Below are 23,975 nucleotides of genomic sequence, written 5' to 3'. Positions count from 1 at the left end.
TGCCATCTGTGCAGCATTTTGTAGCAATTTTCTTGCAAACTGGTAGATATAAAACACTTATGTGTCCATGCATAAATGATATCCCAGTCCTTGTCCTCTAATTGTGTTTGACAATCCAGTTCCAAGGACACTCTGTACCTGGGCTTGTCAGGTGGTTTACTAGTGAGAAGTGCGTAAATTTTGGATATGGTTCCCCGAATTACTGCGGCATGTTGACAATAATTTTCAAATAGCGTACCTGTCAGGCGGAGAATCCCTTTGCACAGCCCGCTGTGTACAAAGTGGTATAACTGAGCGTAATGCAAGAAATCAACGCTGGCCAAAGAATACTGTGTGCACTGTGCACATTTGGCTACTGGTGGTCATAAGGGTGCCCTGTTGTAAAACATGGTCTATTGTGATGATGCCCGACTGCCCCCACTGTCTCAAATTCCTCGACATATCAGATGTAGAGTATACCGTGTTAGTAGACAGGTGAGTCAACAAAGAGTATGGCGCCGTGCCCACTAAAGAATCTCTCCATTGTTTCCAACTTGCCATGCCCTAAAGGTGGTGTGTAAAGCGTAAGAAAAGTATTGAGTGGGACCCCAGGACGACCTAGGCTGCCAAGGCAAAGCTCACATGGGAAATGTGCCCAGCAACGATTGCTCCAGTCAAACCCATTGCGGTATGTCCTGGGAGCGGTGTAACACAACAAATGCTCGTAATTGAGCTGCACCAAAATACCAAACTAAATTGGGAAGATTCAACCCACCCTTAATCTTTGGTTGATACAACGTGGATCTGGCAATCCGAGGGGGACGTTTACGCCAAATGAAGCTGCATAAAATTTGTTGCCATTTTTTAAGCAGGGTGGTGGGCAAAAATATAGGCATAGTAGTGAAGAAGTAAAGAAAGCGAGGTAGGACATTCATTTTAATGATGGCCAGTTGACCCAACCAGGAATGGTGCTGCGGATGCCACTTATTTAGGTCGGCTTGTATAGAACACAGGAGGGGATCATAATTCAGGGCAAAGAGCTGCTTTGTGTGGGAACCGAGTCGCACCCCCAGATATTTCAAGGAAGTTGTTGCCCACTTGAAAGGAAATTGCCAACTGAGGATATGTGTCCATAGGTGGGATTGACCTCTGTTCTCGACTGCTGTGCCTGTTCATCCAGGCCTTCTGTTCCTAAAAGTGTTTGACATTGATTGCTGTGCCTGTTCATCCAGGCCTTGTGTCCCTAGGTGGGATTGACCTCTGTCCTCGACTGCTGTGCCTGTTCATCCAGGCCTTGTGTCCCTAGGTGGGATTGACCTCTGTCCTCAACTGCTGTGTCGGTTCATCCAGGCCTTGTGTCCCTAGGTGGGATTGACCTCTGTCCTTGACTGCTGCGCCTGTTCATCCAGGCCTTGTGTTCCTAAAAGTGTTTGACCTCGACTGCTGTGCCTGTTCATCCAGGCCTTGTGTCCCTAGGTGGGATTGACCTCTGTCCTCGACTGCTGTGCCTGTTCATCCAGGCCTTGTGTCCCTAGGTGGGATTGACCTTTTCCTCGACTGCTGTGCCTGTTCATCCAGGCCTTGTGTCCCTAGATGGGATTGACCTCTGTCCTCGACTGCTGCGCCTGTTCATCCTGGACTTGTGTTCCTAAAAGTGTTTGACCTCGACTGCTGTGCCTGTTCATCCAGGCCTTGTGTTCCTCTGGGGATAGGGAAATACCTACAGTACCTGAGTGTAATCAAGTATGAAGTGCTAGAAACATTTTAAAATAAGAATATAAATAAATTAAAAAAAAAAATTAATATCCGTGTTCATCCAGGCCTTGTGTCCCTAGGTGGGATTGACCTCTGTCCTCGACTGCTGTGCCTGTTCATCCAGGCCTTGTGTTCCTAAAAGTCTTTGACCTCGACTGCTGTGCCTGTTCATCCAGGCCTTGTGTTCCTCTGGGGATAGGGAAATACCTACAGTACCTGAGTGTAATCAAGTATGAAGTGCTGGAAACATTTTAAAATAAGAATATAGGGGGTCTGGCCGAGTGAGAGTTGGAGAGACAACTAGCCGCCCTGATTGGAGTCCCCGGAGTGAAAACGCACGCTAATAAACAACTAGAAGCGAGCAGTGAGTAACTGAAAGCCAGCAATTAACATCAGCTGAGCAGAGGACTTACGTCATCATCAGGAGTCCGGGTCTTTAAAACCCGAGAGACGCCGGCGCACAGCCGACGCCGGCGCGCTGCCTAAGCCGGGCGTGCCGAAGGCGCGCGCGGCTTAGACCGGCTTTGACTGGGATTTGGCTGGGAAGGAAAACATCTGCGGTTTGATGGGCCGCAAAAGGAAGGCAAGATTTGTTACATCGTCTCCTGCAACGATAACACCTAAGCTTGGACCCATGGACGCCCATGTAAGTCGGCAGGGTTTGCCAAAGATGGACAGTTTGCGAGACTCGTTGGAAGCCTCGCTGAGTCCAGGAAATGCAGTAACTCCCCCTCAACCGCACAGGAATCCGGGAGAGGACCAGCTGGATGGGGAAGTTGCATCCAACGTAAGTGCAGGAAGTTTGCAAGTTGCGGCGGATGTATCTGACCTTTCTGTGTGCCTCAGAGATGTTTCGAGTGAGGCACAGGAAAGGAATCCGGTGGTAACTGTTGGTAGTCCACAGATTTCGGCTGTGGACCCTTCCAAAGTGACTCTTTCGGATCTGTGGAGGGTTCTGGTGAAATTGGACATGAATTTGACGCAAGTTAATTCTTCTCTCACTTCTCTAATTAGTATTAATAGAACGTCAATTTTAGAACAAGGTAAAAGATTGAGTGCTGTAGAAATATTGATGAATGAAACAACAGGGAAAATAGAGAGCCTACAGAAAGTAGAAAATGTATTAGTTAGAGATAACACCTCAATACATTATGATTTAGAAAACTTGGAGAATTTGATAAGAGTAAAAAACTTAAGATTAGTAAACTTCCCAATAACGAGGTTATTATCTCCAAGAGAAATGTTAATAAAGTATTTAAAAGAAATCTTGATGTATGAGGAAAAAGATATACCATCTTTTTCAAAAATACATTATTTTGTACCTCGATACGATAAGAACAAGATGTGAGGAAAATAGTGTTGGAATTACTACATTTTTAGAGGAATCAATAGATATTATTAACAACAGAGCAACTCTCTTTGTATCTTTTATGGTTGAGAGTGAAAAAGAATGTTTTTTGGAGAAATTCTTTAGAAATAAGGACCTACAGTTTTGTGGTAAAAAGATTTATATGTTTCCGGATGTTTCAAAGTCTACTCAGGTCCGTAGGAAACGATTCTTGGAACTGAAAAGTAAAACCCTGGAAATCGGAGCAACGTTTTATATGAGATATCCATCTAGATGTTTTATTAATTTCCAGGGTAAGAAATTCAGTTTCAATGAACCGTCTCAATTAGAAAATTTCTTGCAAGATAAATCAAGTCCAAAAAGTAACCAAGAAATGATTCTAGGAGATACAATAGAGAATAAAGAAGTAGTTGTCCCTCCACATGATTTGTAAGTATGGGAATTTATTTGATAATCAGATCCCCCTCATTATTAGAATCCTAATTTGAGAAAATTAGAGGATTATTTGTCTATCATAGGAAATTGTTATTTGTTCTCAAATTTAGAATTATATATTTTGCTTTGTGAAGTAACATATTTATGTTTTATGTATATTGTTTGAAAAAATTCAATAAAGAAATAATTGAAAAAAAAAAAAAAAAGAATATAAATAAATAAATAAATAAATAAAAATATTACTATCCGTGTTCATCCAGGCCTTGTGTCCCTAGGTGGGATTGACCTCTGTCCTCGACTGCTGTGCCTGTTCATCCAGGCCTTGTGTTCCTAAAAGTCTTTGACCTCGACTGCTGTGCCTGTTCATCCAGGCCTTGTGTCCCTAGGTGGGATTGACCTCTGTCCTCGACTGCTGTGCCTGTTCATCCAGGCCTTGTGTCCATAGGTGGGATTGACCTCTGTCCTCGACTGCTGTGCCTGTTCATCCAGGCCTTGTGTCCCTAGGTGGAATTGACCTCTGTCCTCGACTGCTGCACCTGTTCATCCAGGCCTTGTGTTCCTCTGGGGATAGGGAAATACCTACAGTACCTGAGTGTAATCAAGTATGAAGTGCTGGAAACATTTTAAAATAAGAATATAAATAAATAATAATAAAAAAAAAATGACTATCCGTGTTCATCCAGGCCTTGTGTCCCTAGGTGGGATTGACCTCTGTCCTCGACTGCTGTGCCTGTTCATCCAGGCCTTGTGTTCCTAAAAGTCTTTGACCTCGACTGCTGTGCCTGTTCATCCAGGCCTTGTGTCCCTAGGTGGGATTGACTTCTGTCCTCGACTGCTGTGCCTATTCATCCAGGCCTTGTGTCCCTAGATGGGATTGACCTCTGTCCTCGACTGCTGTGCCTGTTCATCCTGGACTTGTGTTCCTAAAAGTGTTTGACCTCGACTGCTGTGCCTGTTCATCCAGGCCTTGTGTTCCTCCGGGGATAGGGAAATACCTACAGTACCTGAGTGTAATCAAGTATGAAGTGCTGGAAACATTTTAAAATAAGAATATAAATAAATTAAAAAAAAAAATTACTATCCGTGTTCATCCAGGCCTTGTGTCCCTAGGTGGGATTGACCTCTGTCCTCGACTGCTGTGCCTGTTCATCCCGGCCTTGTGTTCCTAAAAGTCTTTGACCTCGACTGCTGTGCCTGTTCATCCAGGCCTTGTGTCCCTAGGTGGGATTGACCTCTGTCCTCGACTGCTGTGCCTGTTCATCCAGGCCTTGTGTCCCTAGGTGGGATTGACCTCTGTCCTCGACTGCTGCGCCTGTTCATCCAGGCCTTGTGTTCCTAAAAGTCTTTGACCTCGACTGCTGTGCCTGTTCATCTAGGCCTTGTGTCCCTAGGTGGGATTGACCTCTGTCCTCGACTGCTGTGCCTGTTCATCCAGGCCTTGTGTCCCTAGGTGGGATTGACCTCTGTCCTCGACTGCTGTGCCTGTTCATCCAGGCCTTGTGTTCCTAAAAGTCTTTGACCTCGACTGCTGTGCCTGTTCATCCAGGCCTTGTGTCCCTAGGTGGTATTGACCTCTGTCCTCGACTGCTGTGCCTGTTCATCCAGGCCTTGTGTCCCTAGGTGGGATTGACCTCTGTGTTCGATTGCTGTGCCTGTTCATCAAGGCCTTGTGTCCCTAGTTGGGATTGACCTCTGTCCTCGACTGCTGTGCCTGTTCATCCAGGCCTTGTGTCCCTAGGTGGGATTGACCTCTGTGCTCGACTGCTGTGCCTGTTCATCCAGGCCTTGTGTCCCTAGGTGGGATTGACCTCTGTCCTCGACTGCTGCGCCTTGTGTTCCTAAAAGTGTTTGACCTCGACTGCTGTGCCTGTTCATCCAGGCCTTGTGTTCCTCTGGGGATAGGGAAATACCTATAGTACCTGAGTGTAATCAAGTATGAAGTGCTGGAAACGTTTTAAAATAAGAATATAAATAAATAAATAAATAAAAAAAATTACTATCCGTGTTCATCCAGGCCTTGTGTCCCTAGGTGGGATTGACCTCTGTCCTCGACTGCTGTGCCTGTTCATCCAGGCCTTGTGTTCCTCTGGGGATAGGGAAATACCTACAGTACCTGAGTGTAATCAAGTATGAAGTGCTGGAAACGTTTTAAAATAAGAATATAAATAAATTAAAAAAAAAAAATTACTATCCGTGTTCATCCAGGCCTTGTGTCCCTAGGTGGGATTGGCCTCTGTCCTCGACTGCTGTGCCTGTTCATCCAGGCCTTGTGTTCCTAAAAGTGTTTGACCTCGATTGCTGTGCCTGTTCATCCAGGCCTTGTGTCCCTAGGTGGGATTGACCTCTGTCGTCGACTGCTGCGCCTGTTCATCCAGGCCTTGTGTTCCTAAAAGTGACCTCGACTCGACTGCTGTGCCTGTTCATCCAGGCCTTGTGTTCCTAGAAGTGTTTGACCTCTACGGTACAAAGTCAACATAGGTTGATATTGCAGATTTTGACTTGAGTAGCAATATTCTTATTTCTAAGAGATCTTCCATTTCCTTTGTCATCAGCTGAAGTGCGTAAGTACAGTCGGAATTCACTAGATGCCAATGGAATTCACTAGACGCCAACGATATTGACTGGACACCAATGTAAACACCGGGTATACCCAACTCTAGGGGTGGACCTGTTCCAGGGAGTCCTTCCCTGCACAAAGGAAAGGGAACTCTCTCTCCTGGGCCAGCCTGTCTTTCCCCTATCAAAACCACAGGGACCAGACCAGACTACCTCCACTCTGCCAGCCTGTCTTGCCCCTATCAGCTTTCTGCCACTCTGCTTTGCTGCCATACACCAGATGACTCACTTTACTCCTTGTGGTGTTCTTGCCACTCTCATGGTTCCTCAGTGTGTTGGTGCTAGTCTATCTGCTTGCTATGTTCCCCCTTCATTGTGCTGTTGGATGTCAATGCCACTTGTCTTGCCGCTTTGCCTGTGGTGCTGCCTTTGATGATTCATGCATCTGCTATCGTATGCCACAGCCAGTATGATGGAGGGGTGTCCACTCTCCACTGCAACAAGATAACCTTTTTAGCCACCAAACAAGCCTTACGAAATAGCAACCGAGATCCCAAAGCTCGCACCCGTAGGGGAGAAATGCAATCAAAAAGTGCCCAGAGGGGGGAAAGTGGAATATGAACCTACAAAAGGGTTCCTAAATAGCAGAACATCTGTACCCAAAGGCTTTGAATAGGTGGACATTCCCCAAAAGCATGTGACAGGGAGCCAGGCAAGTGGCCACAACATCCACATGAAGCAGAGGACGAAATCCGGAGCTGATATGCACCTTGGGTGGAAACATAGCAGTGACGACTACATTTATATTGCATTTCTCTGTACGCCATATTCACTGAAATTTGGGACACCCGTTTGAAACAGGCACCAATTATGAACTTCATAACTATCAAGACCCCATCCCGGTTCCATCTTTCAACAAGTATGGTGCAAGTATTCAGGACAGTTAGCTGTTTTAAAAGTTTATAATAAGTCGATAAAGAAGGCTCCTTTGACTTTTCAAATGAAAAAAATATTATCAAGGGAGTGGAAGGTCGAGGCCTGTCTAGAAAGAGGAGGCAGGGAACCAATATTTATTTATTTATTTATTTATTTATTTATTTAAAGCTTTTCTATACCGGCATTCATGATAAAATCACATCATGCTGGTTTACAAGTAACAAGGGGAGTGATAACCTTGAAACATTAAACAGGTGGAGAGAAGCAAGAAAGTTACAATAAAACAGGGGAAGCAAGAACTGGGAGAAGAAAGAAAGAAGCCAGAATAGTTTAACAGTAAGAAGAGGAACAACTATTTACATAGTGATGGAATGTATCTTGATGGTTGTTGCAGTCAGTCCGTTAGGCCCATTGGGTGAGTCAGTTAGTTTCAGGAAAGGTTTGTCTAAATAACCATGTCTTAATATAATGCTGAAGCTGCAAGTATGGGAAAACCTCCATTGCCAAGAGAGTATAAATCTACTTAAGTTCCAGGAAAGAGAAGAGTTCACTGTCCAGAGTTAAAACGTGACCCAACTGCGAAATTCCCTTGTCTCCCCAGGAGTGAAAAGCCTTAGTCTGAGAGCCAGGGGTAAAATCCGGGTTTCCCCGGACAGGCAAGAGATAGGCGCAGAAACAAACTGTCTGCAGCAGTCTTGTAAGTTTCAGCCAAGTGAGGCGGATGGGCCGAATGAGAACATGATGTACCAGAAAAGAGGGAAGGCAACTAGACGGGGATTGCAGAAAGAATTGAAGGAATATCTGAACAGCTAACTCTTGATCAGCAGAAATACTAACGAAGGAGGACGTGTCCAATAGCCATGGTGAGACCGCACCATGGTGAGACCGCACCGAGGGCCCTCACACCGACCGCATGTCTTTCTGCAGCCCGTCTGCTTCGCTGAGATCCACGTGTCTTCCTGCAGCCCGTCTGCTTCGCCGAGATCCGCGCACAGGCACGATCGGAGTCATCCTCCCCCCTCACAGGGCGCGCCGATCGATGACATCATCCCCTCGCGACTAGAGGGGGCTTTAAACTCAGGAACCACTCCCAGGCGCCCTTTCTGCCACGTCCCAGGGTCCCTGCAAGACCGGTGGAGGACGCCTCAACAGGAGCTGGGAGAAGGGGGCCGCGCGGTCGGCGCACGAGCCCGTCGGGGTAAGGCCCACTATTTCTCGCACCTACCTCCGAGGGCCCTCACACCGACCGCGTGTCTTTCTGCAGCCCGTCTGCTTCGCTGAGATCCACGTGTCTTCCTGCAGCCCGTCTGCTTCACCGAGATCCGCGCACAGACAAGATTGGAGTCATCCTCCCCCCTCACAGGGCGCGCCGATCGATGACATCATCCCCTCGCAACTAGAGGGGGATTTAAACTCAGGAACCACTACCAGGCGCCGCGCACCGGGCGTCGCGCAACGAAGGAGCGCGACAAAGGGGCAGGCCCCTTTGTTTCGCCCCTTCATTGCGCCCCGAAGTACAGTACCCCATACAAAAAAAAAAAAAAATAGAGGCTCTAACATTGATAACACCAGTCACAGCTAGCCACAACTTACTCCATTTTTCAGCAAAACGCCCCTAACATCCCTCTAGACGACTACTCCCACAAACCTCAAGTAAGCATTGAGAAGTTTTCCCGTGCTCACTCAGACGTATCCTACGCTTACTCAGACGAATCAAGTGCTCACTCAGACGACTTCAGCTCTCACTCGGACAACTCCAGCACTCTTGCAGTCTCAACCAACACTCATCCAGACTCTAGGCTCTACAATCACTCATCCAGAATTCTCCAGCTCCCGTCCAGACGCCTCCAACACTTCCTCAGACACCCCCAGTCTCTCACCCAGTCCTCCACAGCACTCCTAGAGACTTTCCAATTCGCACCCAAACGTCACTCATCATGCACACCCTCGCTATACCAATCATCCACAACCAAAGGAGAAACTCTGTAAAAAACCACACCAGTCCCAACTTCATTCAAAAAAGAATTATCCCAATCATGACTTCACCACTGAACCAACTGCTGGGCTTCACGCTACTCTCCTTAACCCTGATCAATGCACAATCACTATCGAAAAAAACTCATCTCTGTACGACTATCTAACTGAATCAAATCCGGACTGCTGAGCAATCACCGAAACATGGCTGAAACCTGAAGACATGGCTCTAATCAACCAACTCCCTACTCACACTTACGACATCCTCTCTATCCCCAGAGTCAAAAAAAGAGGAGGCGGTCTATTATTAGCCACAAAAAAAGAGCTAGGGCTATCCCTACAGAACACCACCTCATTGCCTTCTCTCGAATTCGCATTATTCAAATCTAAACACCTTCAAATCGGCCTTACATATGCCCCTCCAGGAAGCCTAGAATCGGACCCGTCTCCTTTAATTGAACTCCTAGCAAAACACATCAACACAGATACCCCTGCTATAATAATGGGAGATTTCAACCTCCACGTGGATAAAACCCCTCAATCTTCCAGTTGTGAAACCTTTCTCACTTCACTTCAGTACCTGGGATTCAAACAAATTATCAAGGAGCCGACGCACAAAGCGGGACATACACTAGACTTAATTTTCATAAATGAAAGCCTTACCACTGCCTCATCTACAACCTGTTCCCCAGTTCCCTGGTCAGACCACAAGTTGATTTCTACAACTCTCAAGTTCACTCAACCCACCCTCCTACCATTACAAAAAACCACAGTCCAATTCAGGAAGTTATGCAACCCAGAAACCCTCAGCCCATACCTATCCTCTGCATTAGACAAACTAGACCTCACGGATGCCAATTCAGCCACAACCTCCTGGATCAAAATAACTAAGGACGTAACAGACCTAACATGTCCTTTAACCACTAAAGCTCTACGCTCTAATGCTAACAACAGGAAACCCTGGTACACCCCCCAGCTAAAAACCCTGAAACAAGAAATCAGAAGACTCGAACATACATGGCGAAAAAAACCCTTCCCCATCAAACCTGGAAGCTTACAAATCTCTCATGCACCGCTACCGGATATCCATCCTCCAAACAAAGAGGGATTTTTTCTCACAGAAAATACACCACTTCATCTTCGACCCTAAAGTTTCATCCCTCACTAAATCCACCCCCACGACTATCCCAAACGATCAAGCGGCCAGCAAAGCCTCAGAGTTAGCCACATATTTCAAGAAAAAAATCATCGATCTGATCAGACCTCTAAAAGCCAACAACGCTCCTCTACCGCCACCAACCCAATACTCTCATTATCAACAGAACACTAGTCTTGAAACGTTCGAACCGACTTCATCCTTAGAGGTTTGAAACAATCCTGAAGAAGCTCAAACCTGACTCTCACCCCACAGATGCGATACCCGCCAACTTACTCATTGCCAGCTCTAAAACTGTCACCAAACCTATTACCGACATTATTAACTGCTCACTAATGCAAGGTTCAGTACCTGACCAGTTGAAACTCGCAATCCTAAAACCTCTCCTTAAAAAACCCAACCTGTCTCCAGATGACCCCTGTAACTATCACCCGATCGCTAAACTCCCCTTCATTTCAAAAATCCTAGAAAAAATAGTCAACCAGCAACTCACGGAATACTTAGAAGATAACAAAATACTAGCCCCCTCTCAGTTCGGCTTCCAAAAAACCCGAAATACAGAAACTCTGCTAATCTCCCTGATGGACACAATTTTACTGAATCTAGAAAAAAAAACAACCTGGCTTACTCATTCTCCTCGACCTATCGGCCGCATTTGACACGGTAAACCACACAACGCTTCTGGATAGGCTAACAGACATCGGCATCAAAGGCACTGCTCTCAGATGGTTCAAATCTTTTCTACATAACAGAGTTTACAAGGTCAGAGTCAACAATGAAGAATCACACCCAGTTCCCTCATCCTTGGGAGTCCCTCAAGGATCTTTCCTATCCCCTACCCTCTTCAACATTTATCTACTACCACTTTTCCAGCTTCTCTCCAAACTAAAATTAACCCACTATATCTACGCAGACGATGTACAAATATTCACCCCGGTTACAGAAACTCTACAAAAAACACTAGAATTCTGGAACAACTGCCTCCAAACCATCAACAACCTACTCAAGAGCCTTAACCTGATCTTTAATTCCAACAAAACTGAAATACTCCTTGTCATACAAGACAGTAACTATGCAACGTCTAACTTACCCCCTACTAGTCAACTATCCTTCTCACCTCAAGTTAGAAACCTCGGAGTCATCATGGACAATCAACTAAACCTTAAGAGATTCATTAATAATACCACTAAGGACGGATTCTATAAATTGCAAGTTCTGAAACGACTTATACCGCTCCTCCATTTCCAAGACTACCGGGCAGTTCTCCAAGCAATCATTTTTTCAAAAATTGACTACTGTAACTCCCTCCTACTTGGCCTCCCAACCAACACAATAAAACCATTACAAATGCTCCAAAACGCTTCAGCCAGGATTCTAACTAAATCTAACAAAAGAAATATTACCCCCATCTTGAAAAACCTACACTGGCTCCCAATCAAGTTCAGAATCTCCTACAAAGTACTAACAATCATACATAAATCTATACACAAGCTCATTCCTCTGGAACTCAATATCCCTCTGCAGCCACATATACCCTCCAGACCGGTGAGAACAGCCTATAAAGACACTCTCCTCGCCCCAACCATCAAATCCTCATTAAATAAATGCACTCTATCTACAGCAGGCCCCGCGCAATGGAACTCTCTACCACCAGACCTCCGGAAAGAACCTTGCCCTATCGCCTTTAAAAAGAGACTCAAAACTTGGCTATTCGAACAAGCCTTCTATCCATACCAATAATTTTACTCTAAATCTTCCCAAATATGTGCACCTTGTAACGTGTCTACTGTATATTTAGCCAGGTCCTTTCGAGTACTACATTATTTATTGTATCTTCTTGTTCTTTAATCCCCAGTTACTTGATCCAAGTTTATCCTCCTGTTCGATGTAATTGCACTCTGTCTTGCCTGTTTAATGTTATAATGTAAACCGAATTGATATGTAACTTTTGCTACATGAATTTTGGTATATAAAAATGTTAAATAAATAAATGGTGAGATCGCTCCATGGTGAGACCGCACCTTGAATACTGTGTACAATTCTGGTCGCCGCATCTCAAAAAAGATATAATTGCGATGGAGAAGGTACAGAGAAGGGCTACCAAAATGATAAGGGGAATGGAACAACTCCCCTATGAGGAAAGACTAAAGAGGTTAGGACTTTTCAGCTTGGAGAAGAGACGACTGAGGGGGGATATGATAGAGGTGTTTAAAATCATGAGAGGTCTAGAACAGGTAGATGTGAATCGGTTATTTACTCTTTCGGATAGTAGAAAGACTAGGGGGCACTCCATGAAGTTAGCATGGGGCACATTTAAAACTAATCGGAGAAAGTTCTTTTTTACTCAACGCACAATTAAACTCTGGAATTTGTTGCCAGAGGATGTGGTTAGTGCAGTTAGTATAGCTGTGTTTAAAAAAGGATTGGATAAGTTCTTGGAGGAGAAGTCCATTACTTGCTATTAAGTTCACCTAGAGAATAGCCACTGTCATTAGCAATGGTAACATGGAATAGACTTAATTTTTGGGTACTTGCCAGGTTCTTGTGGCCTGGATTGGCCACTGTTGGAAGCAGGATGCTGGGCTTGATGGACCCTTGGTCTGACCCAGTATGGCATTTTCTTATGTTCTTATGTTCTTTTAGCCAATCTCTAATAACACACAGGTCGATACAGCAAGGCCGCATTAGAAAGAGTGCGGCAGTGCCGGGCGCACCCTCGTTCCCTGCATGCACAGTTCTCTTTACATACCGCTCGATACTGTATGTAAATTGCTTGCAAATGCAAGCCGCGTCTGCGAAGCGTTAGGGAAGCGTTAGGCCCGCGCAACCAATTTTACTGTATAGGTGCTTAATACAGCGCCTATACAGTATCCTGGGTGCGCTGGTACCTTTCATTTCAAATGTCATTTCAACTGACATTTGATATGACAGGTACCAGGAAGTGGATGGTTCTCCCCTCCCGAAGCAAGGCGCAGGGCGAAAATTAAAACAAAAGGGAATAAAGTGTAAAAAAAAAGTAAACTTACTGGCGGGAACCGGCGGGCGCGCGTTCGATCCAGGCGGCGGCGGGAGCCGGCGGGCAGGTGGGCTCCCGTTCATCCAGGCGGCGGCGGCGGCGGTGGGAGCCGGTGGGCGCGCGTTTGATCCAGGCGGCGGCGGGTGGGTGGGTGCCCGTTCATCCAGGCGGCGGCGGGAGCCGGCGGACGGGTGGGCGCACGTTCGATCCAGGCGGCGGCAGGAGCCGGTGGGCGGGTGGGTGCGCGTTCGATCCAGGCCGCAGCGGGAGCCGGTGGGCGGGTGGGCGTGCATTCATGCAGGCGGAGGGAGCCGGCGGCGAAAGCGGCCTCCGGCAGTCCCCGCCAGCAGTGAATGAATGCACACCTGTGTACGCCCGTGCGATTTCGGCGCTCAAGGTGTGACGTCACGACGCTTGACGTCACGGCATGTGACTGCCTTGAGCGCCGAAATCGCACGGGCGTACACAGGCGTGCATTCATTCACTGCTGGCGGCCGCTTTCGCCGCCGGCTCCCTCCGCCTGCATGAATGCACGCCCACCTGCCCGCCGGCTCCCGCCGCAGCCTGGATCGAACGCGCGCCCATCCGCCCGCCGGCTCCCGCTGCGGCCTGGATCGAACGTGTGCCCACCCGCCTGCCGGCTCCCGCCGCCGCCGCCTGGATGAACGGGCTCCCACCCGCCCGCCGCCGCATGGATCGAACGCGCGCCCACCCGCCCGCCGGCACGTTACAGTATCGAGCTGACAGAGATTACTGGCTAAATTATAGAAGGCCAAATCTGGAACTCCCAGTCCCCCCAAAACCCATCTCTCTTGCAGCCAAGTCAAAGGGACTCGGGCCTTCCTGCCCCGCCAGAAAAAGCGCTGCTGAACTTTGTCAAGCTGCTGCAAATCTACCCATCGCAGCTGAAAGGGTAAGTTCTAGAATAAGTATATCCACTTGAGGAGAAGAGACACATCTTTAAAAGGATAATGCGGCCCCCCCAAAGATAAGGGCAACGGAGTCCAAAGCAGCAATTTATCCTGAGTGGCCTTAAGCAAGAGGAGAACATTGACTTTATAAAGACGATCAAGCATACGAGAAATAACAACCCCAAGATAGGTAATGGAGTCCAAAGCCCATTGGAGGGGAAAATCATCGTTCCAGGTCTGCTGAAGGCTTTCTGGATTAGCTAAGGCCATAGATTTATTCATGTTTAGACGGAACCCTGAGAAAACTCCAAAAGCCCAGATTAATTGGAGGAGGGGATGAAGGGAATTACGTGGGTCTGTATGGAAGACTAAAATATCATCTGCAAATGCAGCGTACTTAAAAGTTACAGACTAAAACCGCATACCCTCGGTCCCCCGTGCCAACTGTATTGAGCATAGAAGTGGCTCAAGCTGGAGGACAAACAATAGGGGGGACAAGTGGCAACACTGACGAGTGCTTCTGGATATAGAAAAAACATCAGACTGAGAGCCATTGGCAATTATAACGGCCTCCGGGGCCTGATGGAGAAGACGCATCACATTCAAACAAGCCCTCAAAACCCATCATATGCAAAACATAAAAGAGGTAGTCCCATTCCACTCTATCAAATGCTTTCTCAGCATCAAAACTTATAGCGAGGAATGGGACCTCCATCTGCTGGCACATGGTCATAGCAGCCAACACCTTACGAATGTTAGTGAGACCATAACGCCTCCAGATAAAACCGACCTAGTCCCCACAAATAAGAGAAGGAAGTATGACTGCCAAACGATCTGCTGAGATTTTAGCAAATATCTTTTGGTCAAAGTTTAACAAAGATATGGGGCAATAAGAACCAGGTAGCAGGGGATCCTTACCTGATTTATGAATAAGCATGATATGAGCCATATTTGTATGGGCCGGGAAGGCCTCCTGTTGCAACAGCTCTGAGAAGGCTGCCACCAAAGGGTTACCCACAAAATCCACCATAACCTTATAGAACTCCGCCCCATATCCATCAGGTCCTAGGGCTTTGAAATATTTGGCACCGTGAACAACCGCAAGGACCTCATCCAGAGTAATGGGCATATTTAAGCTAATTTTTTGATCAGGAGTGAGCAATGGGAAATGCAACTGAGAGCAGAAACGAGCACAAGCCTCACCATCCCAACCCCCGGAGGTATATAGGTCTCGATAAAAGTCACAAAAGCCCTGCAGAATAGATGTGGTCGTAGAGTGAGTCTGACCCGCCGGAGTGTGCAGCACTGGAATATAATGGCACTCTCGAGCCACACGCACTAGGTTGGCCAACAACCTACCAGATTTATTACTATGCTGATACAGCTGATAGTGATAAAACAAAAAGCTCTTCCAAGCTCGCTGATGAATCAACGTGTTCAGTTCACCTTGAATGGTCAAAAATTGGGTGTACATTGCTCGAGTATTGGCACTATTTATCACGGCCCTGGCTTTGTTTAATTGAGTCGTCAGGGTCAAAATTTTATAATCAATGGCTCATTTCCTATCGGCCATATAAGAAATAATATCTCCGCGGAGCACTGCCTTCGCAGTATACCAAAAAAGGGCTGGTGAAATCTCAGGCTGTGCATTAAGATCTGTGTAGTCCGTCCACTTAGCTCGTAAGTATTCTTGAAATTTAACATCCTTTGCCATATAGAACAGAAATTGCCAATGAAAGGAAGTAGGACTGGCCGCGGTCAACAATAAATCTAACCGTACCGGGGCATGATCAGAGATGAGAATGTCATCAATGGTCGTTGCCCTTACCTTAGACATACCTTGCACACTAATCAAAATGTAGTCAAGATGGGATAGAGTACCATGAGCTCTCGAGAGATGGGTGAAATCATGTTCACCTGGGTGTAAGACCCACCAGACATCAATCAACTGTAAGGAGCGTTCTAAAAAAGAGGGCCCTTTGCCACAACCAGAGTTCGGGCCAGAGGGGGATGACCTATCCAACTGATGGTCCTGTATGGTGTTAAAGTCGCCCCCCACTATGAGAAAGTCTTCTTGGTAAGGCAGTAGAGCACGATAAATCTCCTTGAAAAAACTGGGGCTGTGAGTGTTAGGAGCATAAAGGTTACAAAGAATGAGCCTGGTCTGAAAGAGTTCTGCAATTAAAATAATATAACGGCCCTTGGGGATCTTTAACTTCAGAAAGAACTTGGAGAGGCACATTTTTATTGATCAAGATAGCGACACCAGACGATTTGGAGGTGGCGGACGTGTAATGCACCCCGCCTCCCCAATACCTCTGCAGCTTCTCATGTTCAGCATCACTAAGGTGGGTTTCCTGTAAAAAGCAACACTAATAATTTTCCGTTTCAAAAGGGACAAAATCTTAGAATGCTTGATAGGCGAATTTATCCCACATACATTCCAAGAAATCAAACCAGTGACATTTTTAGAGAGGACAGATAAGAAGATTGACAAACAAGCAAGTAACAGGTCAAAACACAGCGAAGGCCGTCCCAGCATAGACCTTCCACTGCATGATTTGTGATTCCAGGAGAAATACATATCCAAGAACTGACAGAGCATATAATTGATCAAAGGACGGGCAAAAACCCATAAGAACAAATCCCAATAAACCCACCCCCCCTTCCCCAGCTTCCCCTCCAGCCCCCTATTCCCCCTTACTTTACCCCCACATCCCATACTGAAAACGGAGAACACTACCATGCTGGCAGCCTTCCCCCCATCCTAGCTCAACCCACCCTGAATAATACCCTGAGCAATACCCTGTCTAACAATGACAGTAGTATAAGGTGAAGGAAAATCATGAAGGAATCAAACTGGAGAAAGAGAGCAACAATGAGAACATGCAATGAGACTAGCAAAAACAAGGCAGACAAGGATCTCTAACAAATTGGGCAATATAAACAATTATAATACCCACAGTACCCCTCCATAAAGTTCACATATACAAAAGAACTGTCCAGCGACCACAAAGTGAAAATGGCAGTGGCCACACTTGGGACATGAGGCAAAAAAGAAGAAAAAAAAACCTCGACTCCATGACAGGGAGGGAATGTTGGCAAGAGAAGTTGCCTGCAATCAAAAATGGTCCAGCAAACATCCCTCTTCCCAAAAGAAAAACCTGTCGCCAGGCTGCAACCAGGACTGAGATGTAAGGTCAAGTGCACCAAACCTCCGGGGGTTAAGAGAAAAAAAACCCCCACCATCAACATCTCAGGCAAGAAAGGAAAAGGACTCTCAGTGACCTGGAAAAGCTGAATACAGCAAGGCACTAAAGACTCCAGGGGTGAAGGCCATGCAGTCCAGCTGACAGTGAGATGTAAAAAAAGAGGTAATGGCTGTAGTAGGGCTGTCTCCGCAGCATGGTCCCAAGGCAGCCGAGAGTAACAAAAAGCACACCTTCAAACCACAGACATGGAATCCAAAAAATGAAACAATTCAAATCGGTGCTGGCCAAGCAAACAGAGAACAGTTTCAAAGCAGCAAAGCCCCGGGCACCAAGAAAAAAAAAACTATAGGATCCTGATGAGAATAAAATGGCAAGCCGTGGCATGCACTACCCGGTGGCAGGACATGCCACGGCAGGGTCCATCGTTGCCACTGGCAGCAAGATGGTGAAATGTGGTGAGGGAAAAGACGATGGCAGGATTAGCGCACTCAGCAAGGTCCCAAGGCGGCTGAGAAGAGCAAATAAAAATATACCTTCTGACTGCAGGCATTTAGTCAAAAAAACTGGAAGAATGCAAAAACGGCGCCGGGTCGAGCAAACAGAGAACAGTCGCGAGGCAGCAAAGCCCCGGGCACCATGAGAAAAAGGAGACTGTGAAAGCTTGATGACAGAAAAGGAACCGCAAACCGTTTGCACACTACCCGGGAGCTGAACTCATGCCGGCAGGGTCTGTCACCTTTAGTAGGGTCTTCGCTTCTTCAGGCAGGTCGTACCAGGAAACCCCAGTAGCCATTGTGACCCACAACTGGGCCGGGTAGAGTAGAGAAGCCCAGATGCCTTGCGCCAGAAGTTGCGTACATATAGGCACCATAGCCTGCCTTTGTGCCGCCTCCGCCACAGAGAAATCTTGAAAAATGAGAAGTTGCAAGTTGTCATATTGAAGTGATTTTCCAGACCGGACCGCCTGCAAGATCGCCTGCTTATGAGCAAAGTTGAAAATTTTTGCAACAATTACACGCGGTCGTGTAGCTTCCGGCTTACGTGGGCCTAGACGGTGGGCCCTCTCTATGCGCAGCTTGCCATGCGCGTGGGAAATATCCAGCTTTTTGTCCAGCCAGGATTCCAAAGTAGTCAGCAAGGAGCGATCTGCCAATGATTCAGGTAACCCCATGATTTGGAGATTCGATAAACGAGACCGATTCTCGAGTTCTTCAATTTTAGCCGCATTGTTTGCCACAGAAGCCTGTAACGCTGCTATATCCTGCTGTGCTGCCTGGAGGCCATCTTGAGCCTCAGACGCACGGTGCTCTAACTCAGTGAATCGAACTTCAATGTTGTTTAAATTGGCTGAGATTTCTGCAACCGTGGTCGAGATAGTCTTGATATCAGGTCCCAAGGCCTCCAGGACAGCAGTTTTTATGTCAGCGAGCCCCGGTGGAGAGATTTGTTCAATCAGGCTGCTGGCGGCCATGACTGGAGCAGGGGAGGGCTGAGGGCGATCCTTCCCTTTTTCTTTATCTTTTTTAAGGGTTCGAGCAGACATTCCCGGCTCAGAAAGTGCCCAAGTAAATTAGCTATGCTGCTATAGAAAAAAAGCCTGACTTAGCTGTAGGTTTCAGAGCAGATGGGCCACGATGGGGAAGGCCAGGCACCGAGAGAGAGAGATAACATCCTCCTCCCTCACTACATCACATGATCTCCTGCATAAGTTGTTATTTTAAAAAAGACACTTACACATGTAGATTTGCAAATTTACTTGCATAATTTTACACCTGATAATTATCTGGTTTAAATGATATTAAACATGTTTAATGTATAGTACTGACTGATTGGGAGTGAACTAAGGGGAGTTCAGGCTGAAGACCCAGGTTGGTCTCGATGACCTGGAGAAGGACTGGGTGAACTGGCAAACTAATTTGGAAAACAGATCATTTCCATGACACGTGCATATTTTAAAATTATATCAATTTTATGCGCATAAATCCTGATATGTGCAACTAAGTTCTACTTTATTTTCAGACTGAAAATATATGAGCATTAGGGATGTGAATCGTGTCCTCGATCGTCTTAACGATCGATTTCGGCTGGGAGGGGGAGGGAATCGTATTGTTGCCGTTTGGGGGGGTAAAATATCGTGAAAAATCGTGAAAAATCGTGAAAAATCGAAAAATCGCAAAACCGGCACATTAAAACCCCCTAAAACCCACCCCCGACCCTTTAAATTAAATCCCCCACCCTCCCGAACCCCCCCCCAAATGACTTAAAAAACCTGCGGGTCCAGCGGCGGTCCGGAACGGCAGCGGTCCAGAACGGGCTCCTGCTCCTGAATCTTGTTGTCTTCAGCCGGCGCCATTTTCCAAAATGGCGCCGAAAAATGGCGGCGGCCATAGACGAACACGATTGGACGGCAGGAGGTCCTTCCGGACCCCCGCTGGACTTTTGGCAAGTCTCGTGGGGGTCAGGAGGCCCCCCACAAGCTGGCCAAAAGTTCCTGGAGGTCCAGCGGGGGTCAGGGAGCGATTTCCCGCCGCGAATCATTTTCGTACGGAAAATGGCGCCGGCAGGAGATCGACTGCAGGAGGTCGTTCAGCGAGGGTTCCGGCGCCTCGCTGAACGACCTCCTGCAGTCGATCTCCTGCCGGCGCCATTTTCCGTACGAAAACGATTCGCGGCGGGAAATCGCTCCCTGACCCCCGCTGGACCTCCAGGAACTTTTGGCCAGCTTGTGGGGGGCCTCCTGACCCCCACGAGACTTGCCAAAAGTCCAGCGGGGGTCCGGAAGGACCTCCTGCCGTCCAATCGTGTTCGTCTATGGCCGCCGCCATTTTTCGGCGCCATTTTGGAAAATGGCGCCGGCTGAAGACAACAAGATTCAGGAGCAGGAGCCCGTTCCGGACCGCTGCCGTTCCGGACCGCCGCTGGACCCGCAGGTTTTTTAAGTCATTTGGGGGGGGGTTCTGGAGGGTGGGGGATTTAATTTAAAGGGTCGGGGGTGGGTTTTAGGGGGTTTTAATGTGCCGGCTCACGATTCTAACGATTTATAACGATAAATCGTTAGAATCTCTATTGTATTGTGTTCCATAACGGTTTAAGACGATATTAAAATTATCGGACGATAATTTTAATCGTCCTAAAACGATTCACATCCCTAATGAGCATATATTTTTAAAACAGGTAGAAAAGTACTCATGGTCAATGCATTGATATACGCTCTTTCAATGTATTGCATGTATTTGTGTACAAGAGTACATATGCGTGACTTTTGCAGGTTAGAGATACATGTATTTTATAGGGATGTGCAGAGCAAAAGTTTATGTTCATAAGTCCATAAGTCGAAAGGGGGTCCCATTTGCGGTCAATATGGACATATGGAGAATTCCATAAGTTGAGTCTATGTCCATACGTGCAAATAAAAATTTAAACCCCTCACCCTCCTTAATCCCCCCCCCAAGACTTACCAAAACTCCCTGGTGGTACAGCAGGGAGTCAGGACGCCATTTCTGAACTCCTTTGCGAGGAGCACGTGACGTCGGCGTCACGTGATTCCCCGCGCGATCGCTCCGGGACCCTCGTTGCACCCAAAAGGAACTTTTGGCCAGCTTGGGGGGGTCAGGAGGCCCCCCCAAGCTTTTGGGTGCAACGAGGCCCCCCCAAGCTTTTGGGTGCAACGAGGGTCCCCCGGAGCGATCGCGCAGGGAATCACGTGACGCCTCGTCACTACGACGTGACGCCGACGTCACGTGCTCCTCGCAAAGGAGTTCAGAAATGGCGTCCTGACTCCCTGCTGTACCACCAGGGAGTTTTGGTAAGTCTTGGGGGGGGGGATTAAGGAGGGTGAGGGGGTTTAAATTTTTATTTAGGATCAACAATCGCGATTTCCAACTTATTCAACATAGCTATGTTGAATAAGTTGGAAATCCGATCGTTTTCGCCTCATCACTTTTTTAAGTAAAAAAAAAAAAAAAGTTGCGTTTTACATTTAAGTTCAAAACGAATGCACACCCCTAGTATTTTATAAAAGGCACATATATTTTACAAACGGGTTATATAAAGTACTAGAGTAGATCTGCTTGTGGCCATATCTGCACGCATATGCCGCCAGGCACATTTATTTGAAAGTTATCCTCCCTGGTTATGTCTCAGCTTATATTAGAGTGTAACTCATGTTCTAAGAAGTATTTCAAGTCTCCTAGGTTATTTAATCTAATCCACTGAAATTAAATGAAAAGGCTTAACTCTTTAAACCTCAGTGATATAGGTCCTCAGAAATTTAATATTATTTGGCCTGCTAATCACAATAAATACCCATATCATTGGATTCCCAGTCTATTTTAAAATTTATTTATTTATTTAAATTTATTTATTTATTTATTTATTTATTATTTATTATTAAATAAATAAATTTATTTATTTATTTATTTAAATACTTATACGTTATAATTTTTATGCTCAATAAGACCTGTCAACTTAATTGTTTAAGTCTTTTTTTTTTTTTTTTCTCCTTTATCTTTTGGTCATCAATGTTACAACGTTATTGTTAAATTTTGAACTTATGTACACTGTTCCAAGTTTCATAACCTTGTTCTATGTAATGCCTTTTGGCAATTTTCATGTTCTGTTTCAATGTAAACCGATGTGATCTTTATTTCATATAGGAACACCGGTATATAAAAATCTAAAAATAAATAAATAAATATTTTCTATTCATCACTGAAGGAGTTATTCTGAAAAATTACCTGCTTAACCATGAGATCCAAAAACAGGCTGTAGGCATTGTGGCTGCCATGATTGTCAAAATGACCACGGATGCCAAGAATCAAACTACCACTTCTCTAGTGCACTACAATTGGTCTCTTCACAGTAAATGTATCAAGCTGTGCTGACTTCTTTTGATAGAATTTTAATGTGAAGCATGACAGGCCCTTCAAATTAATGTGTGCAAAGGTGACAGCTGTGAATGTCAGCCAAGCCTGAGGATTACCATCAATGCTGTTGTTTTCTTTAGGGGGAAGGGGAGGCAATGGCAAGATTGATTGACACCACAGACTTGTATTCTTTTTATTTTTATTTTTTGCTGTCCCATTTATAGAAGATAGGAGATTATATAAGACTGAATGCATGAAAAGGTCATTCCCCTGCAACAGCTCAATGTTCCATGAAAAAACATTATCTGGAAACTTCTATAGTATGCATTGTAATGTGATAATTCGAGGTGGGAGAACTAGTTTGGATAACATTCAGAAACCCTACGTTAGGCATGAGGATACATAGAAAGAGAGAATACGATGACAAAATGTCAATAAAAAGTCCTCATTATAAATGTATGTAGAGACTATGATGTCTCACTAGATGGCTCTAGTCCCCAGCCTTTCGTTAGTACTTCTACAGAAAGACTATGCTATTTAATACTGCACCTCCCCCAGAGGCTTGCGGGAATGGGGACTATTTTAGGTAATAAAGGGGGGGAGTGTTACTCCATGTGACTAAGAGGCAGTGTAGTTTTGATTTCAGAGAGGAAAGACATGTTTCAATGTTCATTCCATAGTTAGGCTCTCAGTCTAGTAGGGATGTGCAGAAGGAAACATTTTGTTTCAATTCGATTTTTGTTTTGCCGGGACCCAAATTCGTTGCATTAGTTTCCTAGGGGGAAAAACCTGTTACGCGCCCTGCCCACGGCCATCCCGTGCAAGAGACTGCTCACCTTCGGGGTTCCACAGTGGGTCCGAGTTCAGTCTCCCTCGTGGCCCTCGCTAGTCCAGCTAGGTCCTGGCGTCCCGCGGCGGCGGTCACCGGGCCTGCGGCTGTGTGCCAGGCCTCATGCCGAGCCTCGGCGTCCTCAGCATCTCAGGCCATACCCTAGGCGCATGCGCACAGACTAGCCGCTCTGATATAGGCTCCAGGGCGGGGCCTAGTTCCGTGGCGCACCCTGATTGAGTTCCTGTTAAAAGGAAGTTCCTGGCCTCACTTCCTTGCTTTGCAATAGGGTTGGTTTGTTCCTGAGATTGCCCTTGTTCGTGTATCTTGCTTGCTTGACCCTAGTCTCGTTCCAGGATCCTTCTGTTCCAGTTCTGTTCCTGCTTGTTCCTGCTTCCTATCCTGCTTGTGCCTATGTCCATCTGTTTGTCTCCTTTGTCTTACCCCGGACTGACTTCCTGGTAAAGATCTCAGCATGTTCCTGACCTGTCTGCCTGCCTGCCACCTGCCAAAGACCTCAGACTGTTCCTTGACCTTGTCTGACCTCTGGCTCCTGACCCTTGCTTCTTGACCACTCCTCGGACTGACCTCTGGATTCTGACCTTTGCCTGCTTGACCTTGTCCATTGATTCTGGCTCTGTTCCTAGCCTTGTCATCACCATCACTATACTGGTTCTCTCTGCTTCAACCTGTCTCCAGCCTCGAACCCAATAGCACTCCCCTAGTCTCAGTGGGCACATCGGACTTCCATTCTCCCAGGAGACCCTGCAAGGCTCACCTAAGTCCAAGGGGCCTGGGTAACTACGGGCTCCTCCCAGGGGGACCTCGGGCTTCCAGTGGTGAAGCTCTACACCACCTCTGTTTCCTTCCATGCTCCGCCCCCTGGGGCAGTCCCTGCACTGTTCCAGGACTAAGGGTCCACCCCCAATCGCAACAGGTTGCCAAGGCCATGGACTCGGTGGAGTATCCCACCTCCAGTGCCCTACCAGGACTGGCAGCTACA

The sequence above is a fragment of the Rhinatrema bivittatum genome, chromosome 10 (assembly GCF_901001135.1).
Source record: "Rhinatrema bivittatum chromosome 10, aRhiBiv1.1, whole genome shotgun sequence".
In the NCBI taxonomy this organism is placed as follows: Eukaryota; Metazoa; Chordata; class Amphibia; order Gymnophiona; family Rhinatrematidae; genus Rhinatrema; species Rhinatrema bivittatum.
This window is presented reverse-complemented; position numbering follows the sequence as displayed.